The sequence below is a fragment of the Lissotriton helveticus genome, chromosome 3_2 (genome assembly GCF_964261635.1).
Source record: "Lissotriton helveticus chromosome 3_2, aLisHel1.1, whole genome shotgun sequence".
Lineage (NCBI taxonomy): Eukaryota > Metazoa > Chordata > Amphibia > Caudata > Salamandridae > Lissotriton > Lissotriton helveticus.
The window spans coordinates 362,378,899-362,395,450 of NC_136062.1; positions in this window are offsets into that span (position 1 = coordinate 362,378,899).

The following is a 16,552-nucleotide window of genomic DNA, read 5'->3' on the forward strand; positions in this document are numbered from 1 at the left end:
CAACAACAGTTTATCAAAAAAGATCGAAATTTTAATACATAAATTTCTTGTCAGTTATTTTTCGGCAACATAAACTACCAATCATTTCCAAAGGATATTATGTGGTAGAACATAGAACACCATTCGCATTATACATGGATTTTATAATCAACCATGTTCAGATGGTTATTGCACAGACTAGATGAGTCTACAAAAGCAAATTAGATTATTTAAGCAAAAGCGGTGTTCATGCGTCGACGTTTCGGTCCCTGGTGGTCGCACGGATCCTTGGGACCATCTTCAGGACAGACAGTTGCACAATAATATATTTCTTAGTTGTCAATTAAATCACAATATAGACGAAAAGCCCAACAATCAGTCATGTATATTGCTTCACGATGCGACCTGATACTCGGGAACGGCAAAGCTCAACCCGGGGCGCCCGACTGCAGAGTTCTGGCTGCCAGAGGTGGGGCTGCAGCAGCTTGAGTGAGTGCGGCAGCGCAGCAGCAGAAAGTGCAGAAGCAGTGCGCATATCCATTTTTGGGCTGGTCATTTTTATGACCAGCCCGAACATGCGCACACGCCGCACAGTAATACCTTCCTGGACTCTTCCCGTAGCAAGGACCCGAGGCATAATGGGGCGAGGAGTAACCATGCCCCTTAGCCAATCCTGGCGCAGTGGCGCTGCATTAAAAGCACCAGGATTGGCTGAGAGACCGCGTAGCCTGAGGCCAGGCATTCAATGGCATATGCTTGCCACGCGTGGGTGGTGGCACTGCTGCACTTTGGCCAATCACTGTGGCTTATGTGAAGCTATGAAGTAGTGACTGGCCATTTCCTTCCCTGTCGTCGCAGCGTACGGCTCCGGCAGGTCACTGCGCCATGGAGTCACGAGCCGCACTCGCACCACCACACAGACGGACCTCGTGCCAGTGTAGTATCTCGTACTTTGTGTCTAGACTTAGCACAGTTACAGTAGTCTACTGCAGTGCTGCTTGCCCCTGGTCGTGGGCTGATCAACTGTTCATCGTGAAAATCTGTAAGAGTCGGGTGGGGGCCCCTGACTGTGACCGACTGCATACATTGGCCTAGTGCTGACGTTAAGTCATTGTACTCGTATAGGGTGCGATATGTCAGACTATTGACTTAGCGCTGCGATATTTGTTTCATTGCACTGGCCTGCTGCTGAGTCATTGTACTGCTTGGCTGCGATATTTCATTCTACTGGTCTAGCGCTGCGTTATTTCATTGCACTGGCGTAGCGCTTCAAATGAGATATGCACTGACCTGCTCCTAATTCATTGCACTGGCCTAGCGCTGCTTAAACAGCTGCGATATCTAATTGTACTGGCCTAGCCCGCTGAGATATCTTGTTACAATGCCCTAGGCTAGCGCTGAGATATTTCACTGCACTGGCCTAGCGCTGAGATCTCTCATTCCACTGGCCTAGCACTGAATTATCTCATTGTACTCGCCTAGCGCTGCGATATTCATTCCACCGGCCTAGTGCTGCAATATTTCAGTGACGCTGTTGCTGCTGCTTAGGACAGGTCCAGGGTTACTGTACAATAAGACCGCGATAGTTAGGGATGGGGTATGAGAGGATGAGACCTTTCTTGTAATGAATAAACTACGATCATCTTGACTCTGCTGACCGAGACTTTACCAATTAATTCACATTGAAACACTGGCGATGAGGATTGGATGGGCAGGAAAGGTCTCAACACCGTGAGATTTGATGTTATCTGTGCTCGCGCGAGGATTTTTATTAGGTACATTTCAACATTATAGCCGGTAGCGGTAGGAGTAACTCTGTTTATTATGATATCTGGATGTGCTCAACTACTACTGGGAGTAAAGTTGATTTGTGTTATATGTATAGTTTTTTTTTAAACAGCAGGCCACTGCAGTAAGCCACAGTTAACTGCCACAATACTGGTGGGCGAAGAACGTTATGTTTTTTTGTCGATAGAATTAACTGTTCATTCCCCTGTGAACAAGCTCTTTAAGTCCTGGAATTATTATTATTTTGTTAAAGAACACAGGGGCATATTATCAAGAACAGGCGATAAAATTATCGCCACTTTATCGGCAGGAAACGGCTGCTAAAGCGGCGATAATGGGCTTGATAATATGTCCTTGTGAATTCCCATAGCAGCCCAGGTTCTGGTGTTAACCTGGGTGTTTATGGGAATTATCAAGCCCATTATCGCAATTTTAGCGGCAGTTTCCTGCCGATAAAGCGGCGTTAATTTTATCGCCTGTTCTTGATAATATGCCTCTGAGTGCGACGCTTATTAGTTGTGCAAGCGGGCAGTTGTAATAATTATTTAAATCAAGAAACTTCTTCTTAAGAATTGTGCCTGGAAGGTCTTGCAGGCTTGAGGAAAGCAACGTGAAGTGTGCGAACCGGTAGCTGCGTGGTGAGCATTTGTGCACATGTGGAAGCAGTGTGCCCTGTGCTTGCCCCCCAAAGGTTATCGCTGAAAGGGTTACCTGGTACAGTGCTACTTCTGCAACAGCAACAGTTTTATTTTACTTTGGCATGGAAACTCCGAAACCTTCTTCCCAGGATCTTGTCCGAGGCACTATTTGTTGGGCATAAAGGGAACATTGGCACTTTATTGAAGTGTAGAAACTGCACCATTTTTTTTGAGGGGATTTACTGAAGAACCTACTTTATTACAAATCTGCACTGACCAAGTTGGAACTACATGTTCATTTTATTTTGTTCCAGTAGTTGGTTTACTTTATTTTGTTAGATGAGTGTATGAGTAAATAATATGTTGAATGCTGCTACTTTGCGACCAGTTTAGTTGTCTGTTAAATAAGAAACAATTGTGAGTGAGATACTCTGAAATGCATTGTATCTCGAAGTCTGTTATGAAGCTCTGTGGTTATACTGAATAAGCAGCTACCGACGTTATATGACATCTCTTTATTACTGTCATCACTGCAGTTTCCTAATTGCTTTATTAATCTTCCTGCTTTCTCAAATTTGCTTGAAAATGCTCAATTTTTCCTCTCTTTTTTCAAAATGATCCCCCTTAGGTTGTTCGGGCTCGCTCACTACGGTGCAGTATGACAATCATTTTATGCCCCACCACTTTCAAATGTCACCAGCTGCCCCTGCACCCCCGGTAGGAAAACTATGCTCTAAGACATTTACCCCTTTGGGCGTGTTCTCTAGAATGCAGCACACATGCACAGAAGAAGAACGAGGAGAAATGAAAGTATTTCTTCTCGTTACGCCTGCCTCAAGGAGGTTCACGATTTTGGCACAAATCCATGTTTACAATTCTTTGTAGATAGGGTTTTGTGTCAAAAAGCACGGGTGATTGCATGGAAAAACCGTGCATTACCTCCTTGATGCAAAGTAATGCAAGGCAACGCATTGCACATGCATTGCTTTTAGTTACAATCCAACGCAAATTGTGGTTTGCAATGGTTTATAGTAAAATACCTCCACCACACTATGCGTCAGGTTTGCCGTAAAAAAAGTAACACAGACTTGACATGAGTTGTTTGTAAATCTGCACTTGACGGTATGTGCTGCAAGCGGTCCTCTGTACACCCTACACTGGTACTCAAGCATGTGGTTGGGCCAGCCACCAAATACATAGTCCGAAGTTCCGAACTAGGGCAACGTCGAGTCAGGGATCTGTTCTTCCCTCACAGACAGAGCCATCTATGGTGGAGCCGTCCGAAGACCCATTGTGTGAATCACGCGACAGTGTCATTTTAAAACACAATACTGAGCAAATAAAAAATGTTTCATTATTTTTTGGACACACATGGTGCATTTTCAGACATTTTCACAAGCAAATAAAGTTACATTTTTAATGCACATTTTACAAATGACCATCATTGAATCCGCATTATGCTCTGACAAATGCTTTATAAAATAAGCTCCCAGCCTTTTCATTTAAGAACAACGTTTCCACCTTATTATAGGTTCTACAGGATATAATGCACTAGTAATAAGGCAGCAGGAGTATCCGTCACATTTGTGAAGCAGTGATCTTATGCCATACCGTAAATAAGGCCCTACATTGCTTAAAATGCTGCTGTGTAACTTTCATACTCGTACTCTTCTTCCTGAAGACCTAAACAGTACCATAAAAATAAAGTATCCTACCATAAATATCTAAAATTATACCGAAATAGCAAAAGCGATATGGGAGGGAGTACTTGCGTGTTCCTCTTACCGTGGGCCTCAATTTGCTGGTATATAATTACCTAAATAACCATTCCTTTGTGCAGAATAATGCTAAACTGGCAATCGTCATTTACTGATATGGCACTTGCCTTCGAAAAAATACATCTAAATATTCAGTATTAAAATACCACCAAGTCACTCGCAGAGAAAGTTGCTCAATTGTGTGTTTTCCCCGACAGAACCAATTGTTATTTAACATTGTTTACCCAGGTTCTGAGGGTCACTGGGTTCCCCCAAAACAAGTAATCAATTGTGTGTTTTCAGTATTAAAAAAAGTTGAACACTGTGTTATAAAGATTTTTTTTATTTTCATAAATCAGTCCCTATTACAGCTATGCAGCAACATAGTATTATCTATTAGATATGTAATATAAAATTCTTGAGTTAGGTGATGTGAGATCAAGAGTCCAATAGGAATACATTTGTCCAGTTTAAAATGGCCGCCTACCATGAGAACGAGAGCAGACCATGAACATTTGACCCCGCTCAACTATATGCACCCGCCAATCACCTGACCTCACCAGTCACCAGTGGGGATGGTTGACTTTGGGAATCCTTCCTGTTTGGTGTTATTCTTTTGCTGACGAGTTTTTGGACTCGGCGACTCCTCTTGAAGGCGGTCGCACAAAGGAAGGCGCAGCGGCCAGTGTCTCTGGCCGGGCAGTGCTGGGATGTTTTGTACAAATGCCATGCCGCTCGGCTCCCTCGGCAACCACTCTTAAACTCCATTGTTGGGCAGGAAAAATGCCAGACATAGTTATTCAGATCTGAGAAATACCAACCAGGTCAGCAGATTGAGCAGGGCTCGCAGCAGTGGCCCCCCTGAACTGGACAGTCTCTGTAGATGGTCTATTCTCTCCCAATGGTAATGAGAACCAGGGGGCTGCGGGGGTATTTGTGAGGAGTCAGAAAACACAATAAAGACAACACAGGAAACTGCATATTTTAATTGTTGCCCTTGTACAACTTCCTGCCCAAGTTCTTATCCAATCCTTCCATCTGTCATGCTTACTTTGGGACCGTGATACATTTTTTTTAATACTGAAAAAGGGACAGCATGGGGAGAATATAGAGAAAACTACAGTAGTAGAAATACATTTAACAAATATGCAAATAGACTTGAACTGTTTTGTAGTGGTTTATTATTGATTTATGGTGTGGAATTTGTACAGTTCCTCCAGAACTGTTTTTTAAAATGATTGAAAGCTTATTTGTGCATAGTATATATTTATATATGTTTACCTGTTGTACGTGGTCATTGTAGGTTAAATTTTGATGGTCTTTGTTGCACCAGTAGAAAATAAAAACAGCACCAATCAGAAGTAACAAATGTGCACTTCAGTGGATCTGATATTAATTTTGCACTTTTTTATCAGATCTAATGCTTTATTCAAGAGCCCTTCACTGAGCTGCAAAGGTGGTAATGGGCAATACCAATGTACACAATGTACCCTCCAACCATTTCCAGGATTGCAACAATGTCCCCACTCTTAGGGGGATGTGCAGGAGCCCTACTGTGGATTAAATGACAAAAAATAAGAAATGAGAAGAAATGATGAAGGCCAGGGAAGTAGTCTGGTGGCTGAAACGTCATATGTCTTGGAGAAAAATGTCAATGTTATTAATATTATTATTATCATTAGTAGTAGTATTGTTATTAATGATATTTAATAATGATAACAAAAACAATAATAATAATATTAATAATAATACTAATAATGCCAATAATAATAATATTAGTACTAATAATAATTACAGAAATAGTGATAATAACAATAACAATATCAATCAAACAATCTGGGAATTTTGAAGCGCGCTACTTAACCATGATGGTCTCAAAACGCTGTGGTATATGTAGTTAACAAAAAATTTAACCTCAATTCTTGAAAATGCAATTCTATCAATATTAATTTTTCTTTTGTTTATGTATAATGCACTCAACATATATGGAATTACTTCTAAGCACATGAGATCATACATACTTTATTATATTAATCAACACTATGTATCTCATTCCAAATACCAAAGCTTGCAAGCCTGTCTGCCAAACTAAGCCAGAAGCCATGAAATGTGTTTGACTGCGTTGATCCCACAGTCCGGCTTCACTGTAAGAACCGTTCAGTTTGCGGGTGTTATGGGCCATGTACACAACCACTTCCTACAGTGCCACTGACAGTGTTAAATAGTCATCGTGAGGGCCTCTGATAGGTAGGTGAATATGTATATCATCAGTGTAAGAGTGGATTTGGAGCTCTCTTGCACTGATGCGAGAAAATAGATGTTTAATGAATACATTAAACAATAGAGAATGGGGATCTCATTGGGATACTACCTTCAAAAAACGAAAATGGCATCTTTTTGTGGACGTATTACGTTCCTTTTCTTATACCTTTTTTAAATAATGAATTTAGTGTTAATAGTTTTTTTTATTAAAGATAATATTTTCAGAACTTTAGATTTGTTCATTTAGTTATTGTCATTTTTAAAAAAAAAGGTGTATTATTACCTATAACGAACCAACGCCAAGCTTAGCCGTGGAGTGAGAGAGCACCTGCCCATACAGAAATATATCAAGCTCACATGCACTTTTTAGATTGATCACTGAACACATAGCCATGAACATAATGGCTATCAATCACTTTCATTTTGGGGGAGACAAATCACTGATAAAAGAGATGAGACGTGCTCTTGCTTCTGGCAAAACGCCGTGATGTGAGTCAAAAATCTGCAACTTAACAGTGGGACCCTGTCCTTTCAATCAAAGGTTATTATGTGCAGTCATGTTCTTATGTGTATACATGATCAGATGCTAAATTTGCAAAAGAAAGCATAGTGTGCTATGGCAGCAATTTTACAATTATACAAATATGCGCCTAGACGCTTCACATTGGCACTAGACACAAGTCAAACAGAAGGGAAGGAGTGTTACACACATTAACTTCAGTTACAAGATCACCTTTAGCTGTCAGGGCTGGGAATGGACAATATGTTTCTATGCAAATAACACTATCACCTTCTGCAGCTGCCCCCATTTGTGTCCTTCTTGGATCAATGGCAGTAGGACAGGACTAGCTACAAAGAGTGAATGTCGATTAGTTTCAAGTGATGAATTAGAATAATAAATTCACGTTCCTAGCATTGTATACTTTCATTTAATTTGTGACATTATTGATACTGTACATAATTTTAGGATTGTATATCATACTGTCATTATCTGAAATATTGTTTGAGATAAACATTGGGCCTCATTTATGAAAAGTGACGCATCCCTGCATGAAAACAGCGTTGCGTCACTTTTCACTGCGCCCTCCTTGCACCACCAATGATGCGTCATATTTACAGTATGACGCATCATTGCGCAAGTAGTTACAGATACGTCAGTATTTCTGACGTATCTGTATGGTGCAATAGTGACGCATTGCTGGAGTCTGTCACAAAGTGACACAACTCCGGCAATGTGTCCTTTCACATGGGGCAAGCCCCATGTGAAAGGGCCTGCATCAGTCTTACGCCTGCTGTGAGGCAGACGTAAGAAATTGACGCATTTGTGTCCTCGAAGTGGCGCAGTGAAATCTTATAGATTTCACTGCGTCACTTCTATGACCCTGTCTTGCGTCAGAACGCCCCCCCCTGCATACATTATACCTGGCGCAGGTATAATGTAGCGCAGGGGTTTACAAAGTGACGCATCTACCTAGATGCGTCACTTTGTAAATATGGTGCAACAAGGCACATATTTTACGCTGCTGGTGCGTCAGAAAAAGTGACGCACCGGCAGCGTAAAAGTGACGCACGACCTCATAAATGAGGCCCATTGTGTTTAACAATTTGTCTACAAAATTATTAACACACTTGGCTGAACCAGTTTTGGCGCTGTCGGGCTGGACCAGTGCAAGCAGCGCCGTCCTTCTGATTGATTCTCCTAGCAAGCAGGACTAATCCCGCTGCATAAATCGTCGGCTTTTGCAACATATCTTCTATTGGAACACAGTCCAGCCCTCCGCTTTATAATTCATCGGATCTTGCTAATTATTCTCAAGGTCCTTACATTTGGAACACCGTCCAGCCGGTTCCGCCCCCGAGGCGCCCACTCAATTCAACGTGCTCACGTGTCCTGATGATGATCTTAATGTCATAAAGATCGAAACAACGTCGACCTTACAATCAAAGCTTCATTACTACGTTTATTTAAATGGGAGTTTCTGAATATTGTTTTTTTTAATGTGATGTAAAGTTTTACTGTCACTAAGCACCTTCACTTCACGCACCTTCACTTGTTTATGTGTGAGCACCAGAACTATTTGAAAAAATGGATGATATTCCTTTTTATGATGTTAATAAAATGTGATGTCATTCGAAGAAACCTTGTGTCCACACATATATAGCTTACCGCGTCCAATCTGGATTCAGATTCACTTGTGTATGTGTGAGCACCAGAACTGTTTGAAAAAATGGATGACATTCCTTTTTATGATGTTAATAAATTGTGATGTCATTAGAAGAAACCTACAGTTTACTAATTTTCGCTTGAATGACTTATTATAGTAAGCAGTAGCCTTTGCTACCCGAGGACCACTTTAGGCCTCACCAAGACCACTGTTTTCCTAAACCTTATAAAAACTATGGCGGCCCATAAGAATGCTGTAATCGCCGTGGCGGTCCATGGACCACCAGACTGAAGGTCCATCTGCCCTATTACGACTTGGGCGATTCGACCACCACAGGACTGCTGCAGCAACTGCTGGGGAGCTGTGATTATCCAGCGGTTGCCAGCTATCTGAGACCGCAATATGGTGGTGATGCCACAGCGGCACTGCCGAGCATATTACGAATTTTCACACCACCATAGTTTTCATGGCAGTTAACCCACCATGAAAAGTGTGGTGGTGTGGTAACTGAGGGGCCCTACAGGACCCCTGTTGACTCAGGGCCTAGAGGGCATGCAGGGGGGCAGATGTTGTCGGTTGCATCTCCTGGTCCACTATTCCTGCATGGCATGGACTGCACAATCCATGCCTTGCAGGAACATGCTTTGGCGCTCCCATTGCGGTGCCTTTATAAAGTTCAATTATGGCATGGCGGCCTGCTGCTACACCGCCAAACTTGTAATTAGGCCCTATGTTTTTGGACGTGGATGGTGGTATATGAATTAATTTGTATTTATATAGTGCATGCTTAACCTAAGGCCTCCCAGCGCTTGTGGACCGAGCAGAAAGAGTGACACCGGCGTTAGAGCGATACCTTGAAAAGATGGGTTGTCAAGAGTCTACGGAATGCCAGCAGATTCATTTCCTTTCACAAATTAGAGGGGAGGGTGTTCCAAAGATTGGAGCATTAAAGGAGTAGGAGCGCCCGCCCCATCTAGCTCTCTGAATTTGCTTCGGGGTGGCCAGATAGGAGAGGCTTGAACGGAGATTTCTGGAAGGATTACAGGGGGTGATGAGAGAATGAGTACCGACCGAACCATTCTTCCGGATGGCTTTGTGAGCCAGGTAGTCCTGAATATCCTAAAATCTCGGGAAAAAGAACCTAGCAAAAAAAAACGGATTTCCCAAAACTCAATTGAAGTTGGAAAAACAATATCAGAAAGAAAAACTTTTCTTTCTTAAGTCCCCTCACTCACCAGGGTTTCCCCACGGTGACATGCTTCATCATAGGGGTCATCTCAGTCCTCTACGGGCTGAGGCGTGCTACGACTTGTGGAATTACGTAGGAGCACTAAAGTGATGGACTATGTGTAGTGCAGACAGTGTAGTGGGGTGGAGTAGGCTAGATGTGAGTTAAAAATACCTAGCTAGTGGGCGACATAGAATTATTCTTGCTCCTAGTTGGTATAGTCTAAAAACGGGGTAGAACACTAGAAGACCTAATTATAATGAGTTAGGTGTACCTAGCATTGTTTTAGTCCACATGTTTTGAGCATTCCCAAAGCTCTTCATCAGGACTACACAGGGACCAGCCCTGTGTTTGCAACTCCTAGTTATTCTCAAATGAGGTGAAAACATAATAAATATATAAATCAATAAATAAATACGCTGCAACAGTAAAGTATGTGTGAGTATATACGTCTGAGTAATGTCACATAGCATATTTAAGAGGCCCTAACTTTGCCCCATGGTCTCGGAGAGGTTGTTGGTATCTCGTAAATTAACCTAACTGGAAACCTCCGGACCGCATATTGTAAGCCAGGCAAATGGCCTTGAACAGTGTCCTGGCCGTGATTGGCAGCCAGTGAAGGCTCCTCAGCGCCGATTTCATAGATTGCCTCTGGGGATTCTGGAAAAGTTTGCGAATGGTGAATTGGGGAGCTTCCAGGTACAGGGCATTCCCATAGTCGAGATGAGAGAGAATAAGAGCCTGTACCATAAACCTTCTTGCCTGGAAAGGGAGGAGGGGGAGGATCTTACGTAACATCCTCAACAGACCATAGCAGGTGGCTGAGAGCTTGGCGGCCTAATGGTTAACGCTGAGGGAACTGTCAAGCCACATGCCAAGACTCTTGATCTGTGCTTCTGGATCTGGGGCAGGGTCGAGGCAGACCGGCCATAGGAGAGCAGGGTTAGAGGAAGAAGAGTTGCCAAGGAGCATGAGCTCGGTTTTGTCCCCGTTAAGCTTACGGCATGAGAGTTCCATCTACTCGGCCACCGCCTCTAGGCAAGAACCTATGGTGCACGGTGACCTCTTGAGTTGGTTTAGCGCCACTACGAGTTGCGTGCCATCTGTATGTGAGAACTATAAACAGAAATGTCTATGAAGGGTCAAAATCTCAGAACTTGCTCGGATCACAAAGTCTTTGAGGGGTAAAGAAGATCAGTAAATTTTAAGTCAAGCGGCATGTCTCTTCCATAGGAAATAATCTGATGACATGTTCAAATTATGGAAAAAGCCTCATTTGCCAATCAGCTGCTGACATTATGTATCCAAATACCTAACAAGACTCTGGATTCCAAGAACCATATTCAACTTCTGTTTGGAAAGGAAGGCTATGCAAATAGAAGGGTAGCTGGCAATGGGGTTGCATAGAACATCTGCATGAACCTTGATCTTTCAGGATCTTGAATTATTAAATTATGGAGCAAAGAGTCAAGATTCAACTGAAAAAAATGTACACTAAATATATCAAATTGTTAGTTCAGAAATGGACAATTGTCGCATACAAAATCCTCCCCAGCATTCTAATGTGCTCACCATGATCTCTATCTTACAACATTTAAGGTGCTAACAGAAGTAGGAACAGCTATGCTATAGACTAAAAATATATCTCCCCAATGAGCAAAAACAATATCATTCCTTTATCAATTATGTTCTTGGTGATAGGGGATGTGGTCTAACAGTACAGAAATGATAACTGCTTTTGCTGAGGTGTGAAGACTAATTCACGTAAGATTGGTCACCTACTGTAACTCTGATTACCATAAAAATGTAAAAGTATCTATAGGATTCCCTTTGGCTTGGAGGGATGTGCCTAGATTTTTATCTCTAGCTTACATTTCCATTGGGGGTTCACTGATAGAATATCGATGTTAAAATTTTGATGTTTACAATATTGTAAAAAAATTATAGACAACAAAAATATTGACACCCATACCTAAACAGGTAAGTACAAATCCTCAATTATCGATTAAAAAATATAGATGTATAAAATATCAATTTAATTATACATATAAAATAATAAATATTGGATATATTAAATATTAATATTAATTTTAACAAAATTTATATATTTTAATAAACATGTTTACAAAATATAACAAATAATCTTAATTAAAAAACACACACACATAATAATTTATATACATATATATTTACTTTAAAATAATTAATAAACTGTTATCTTTAATTTATTTTAAAACTTTAAAATGATATAAAAATAATATATATATATATATATATATATATATATATATATATATATACATGTACATAACTATCAACATTTTTATTAAATTTAATTTCTAATTTTAACATATTTAATAAATAAATGTAAATATATTATTATTAGCAAAGATAACACATTATTTAGCACTGTAATATCCACACACACCTAAAATTATTTAAATAATTACATTTAATATTTACTAATTAATTAGTGAACATTAATTCAATATTATTTATTAATTAATCAGATTTTTTGTATTAATTACCAGCCATCACACCATTTACACATGTAAACACCACAACACACACCTAAAATTAATTACACAATTACAATTAATAATGACTAAATAATTAATAGTAATTAATTTAAAAATATTTAATAATTAATCAATAAAAATGTATTACTTACCACCCTTCACACCATTTACACATATAAACACCTCAATACACACCTAGAATTAACAATTAACATAATTAATTATTAATTGACTAATTGAAATTAATTAACAACGAATTCTTAAACTATTATTAATTAATAAATTAACACAACAATTACTCAATTAATTTTATATAATTAAATTACTTCCCACCCTGTTCCCCTATAAACCCACAACCCGCTACAGAACTAATAACGCAAAATTAAACTTAGAATAAATGAATAACTAGAAAAATTCTAAAACATATAATAAAATGACAAACAATTCTTATTAATAACACTAAAATACATAACATTTTTAATGAATCGATATTTTTGTCAACTTTATTTTTCTAAATGATATTTATTACAACTATATATTTTTTAATCAATATTACTTACCTGTCAGTTGATATTCTTGTCAACTATATTTTTGTTGTCGATATTTCTTCCAAACGATATTTCTGCGGCGATATTCCTGCTCTGCACCATAGAGGCTCAAGCTGCAACTCAAAGTAGTAGCCCAACAAGTTCATTATATGCATGTGATTGCTTGCCTTTCACTTGAGCGAACATGTGGCTTATCAGTATAGACTGCTCCTTTTAGGTTGTCCTCTTCTGACATGGCGCAGACAGGCTAAACATGATAGAAACAAAATACAGCGTAGATCCCCAGTGAGGACAAGCATTGTGATCTATCTTTATCTTTATTGACAAATTGCAGATAATAGTTCATCAGCAAGTACAAAATTCAACCTAGGGAGATACAGAGAGGAAATAAGATGGATAGGCATGTAGCACTTAATTTTAAATTAGTCATAGATGGAGTGGCATTCTCTTTATGTCTAATTGTCCATGCAGCAAACAAAACTGTAAAAAGAAAAGTAAGTGTTCGTGGGTCTCGACAGACCGCTACTGTGATGAAGCCCATGTTGAAGTAAACACGGCAATCTGCAGGATGCCACAACTGGATTGCAGGAAATTGTAATCTATCAATTATTTGCTTTGTCTGCTCACACATGCCACTTTCGAATGCTGTACTGTCTATATCTCATTGCAAACTTTTGCTCTAATACACAGCTGAGATACCTTGCCACCTGCATTGATTTGAGTAAATACCACATGGTAGACATTACTGGCTGCTCCTTCAGAACTATACTGGAGCATGGTATCCGAGCCTGGGTGTAGTTTCTTCTCAAACAGGAATAGTTCATATAGGGGAAGATGAACGAGGGAAAGAGCACAAACGACCTGAAGAAGCTAAGAAAAGACAACATGGACTCCCTGAGTAAGCTCAAAACAGAGACTGCAACATTAGAAACAGTGTTGAAAAGAATCAACGAAGTTAAAGATGCCGCAAGAGAAACGAAAAAGACGATAGATAACATGCAACTAGAGCTAGCTGCGATCCGGGCGGACCAACACAACACAAATACCAGACTGGAGAAAGTGGAGAGCAGGATAAGCGAGGTTGAAGACGCAACAAATAAGAACATCAAGGCCACGGAGGGGCACGCAAAGATAGCCAAGACAATACAGAAGCAGCTGGCGGAGGAGGACGACAGAGCAAGAAGGGGCAACATCAGAATCCTAGGTGTGCCGGAAGGCCTGGAGGAAAAGGAGAAATCCTGCGCGGCAATGCTCGAAGACATGCTCCCCAAACTCACTGGCCTAAACTTTGAGAGGCAGTTTGAAGTCAACAAGGCATACAGAGTACCGGCAGGGAAACCAGCCACGGGAAGGCCTCCAAGAGCAATAATCTGTTCCCCATTAAGAGCGGAGCACACAGACGCAATTTTCGCCTATGCAAGGAAAAACCAAAGGCTCACTTGGGCGAGCAACAAGATCGTGCTCACGCAAGACTACTCGAAAGCCACGGTAGAAGCCAGGAAAGGCTTCCTAGCCATGAGAGAAGCAATGCGGAAAAGGAACCTCACCTACTCTTTCACTGGTCCGGCCCGATTCATAGTCACAGACAACTGGAGATCTGTTATTTTCGAGGATCCGGAAGAACTCAGACGCTACATGACAGGACCACCGACTGAAGAGATGGAGGCGAGTGGCCAAAGCCAAAGCGCCCCGAAAAGAAGTGCCTCACCGGGCGGGGAAGAAAAATCGGACTGAGCCCCACAGACAGAATCAAGCGCAAGGAACTACCTCAAGACCAAGAATTATGATCAACCTTAAGAAGCCCAGTTTTTTAATCTTAAGAGACCAAGGCAAGGAACATTATACCGACACATACCTCAAAGCTCGAAAGAAGTAACTCTAATGACACTGCCACTGGCAGGGAAGAACGCCAACCCAGAGAGAACGAACAGAATGCAATAACAGAACGATGAAGGACTACGAAATCAGCAACCAATCTACCTCAGGGAACCGCGGAGCAAAGGAACTTTGTTGTCGCACACCCACTATGCAAGTAAGGGGGGGAGGGGGGAGGGAGGGGAGGGGGGTGAGGGAGGGGGAGTGGAGTGCGGGGTACACACACATGGGCTGAAACGATTTTCCTTTCTTTTCCTATCTTTCTACACCCTTATTCTTTTCCTAGAGAGAGCAGACAGGGAAACAAAACACAGAACTAAGACTAGTAGGGACCCAACAGACAGCCAGCGAAGCAAGAACGGAAAATGACACACAACACGAGCCACAATCTCAAGACGGACATCAGAGTAGTGTCAATGTACGTTAAGGGTCTCAACCACCCAGTTAAAAGGAGGAAAGTCCTAGAACATCTGTCCAAACTAAAAAGTGATATTTATGTCCTGCAGGAGACTAGGCTAGGGGAAGAGGACATAGACCGCCTAAAGGCCAGCTGGATAGGTCACGTAATAGGATCACCAGCTAAGAACAAAAAAAACGGGGTCATTACAATACTTAGTAAAAAGTCAAAACTAACACCGGCCAAAATAAAGAAAGACACAGAGGGGAGATTACTAATCACTAGCCTGCTCAGGGGGGAGGAGCCCATACATGTGGAAAACATCTACGGACCCAACACGGAGAACAAGACATTTTGGGAACAGATAGGCAAGGAACTAGAGGCACTACCTTTAGGAGAGCTACAAATGTACAAATAGTAGCTGGAGATATCAACCAAGTACTGGACCCAGCCTTAGACAGGCACCCACAAAGACATAGCCAGAGTATACAGAGGAGAAACCCGTTACGGAACCTCCGCTCAAAACTCGAGCTAGCAGACGCATGGAGACTACAAAACCCAGACGAGAGGGAATATACCTTTTACACAAACCCACACAACTCCTACAGTAGGATCGACTATATATTCATTTCGGACACTCACACACACCTAATAGAACACACGGAGATAGGCACATGAACGATCTCAGACCACTCTCACATCTGCCTAACACTAACGGGCAGACACAACGAGCGCCCAACACGGAGATGGAGGTTCGACGACGACCTTCTTAAAAACACAAATAGCAGTGAAGAAATAGAACTAGCCCTAAAAGACTACCTCACAAACAATGACACCGCAGACATAGGAAGAGAGACACTATGGGACGCACTGAAAGCCACTGTTGTCATGTATTCCTATAGGTTCTGAATCGATCCCCCTATTCCTGACCCTATTCTGGTTAAACTAACTATCAAGTTAACTAACAGTCAGCCCATGAGGCAAGAAAAGCCCCCATGATGCAGATACCGTTATCTGACGCAGTCACACTACGGCACAGGAACGTGTTATCTGATTAGGTCATAACGCTTGAGATCTAATTAGACAAGCGACATTCCTCCAGCCCCTGATAAGGCATACGACGTTCTCATAACAAATCAAACCTATGACAACCTGGAAAATCCGTGCGGCCATTGTTTTGATTTCACAGAGAACTTCAGTAAAAGAATGTGCTAACGAGCAAGTCGTATGACATCTTTATTGACGTATCTATGTCCATCCTTACGTCAATCTCGGCACCTTTAAGGTATAAATATTGCCGATCTTGCCCTATGCAAACACACGCGTGGTGACGAGACGGAGCAGCCATACTTGCCGAAGCCCAGAAGCAGAGCAGACCCCGCTGGCAGCAGCCCCG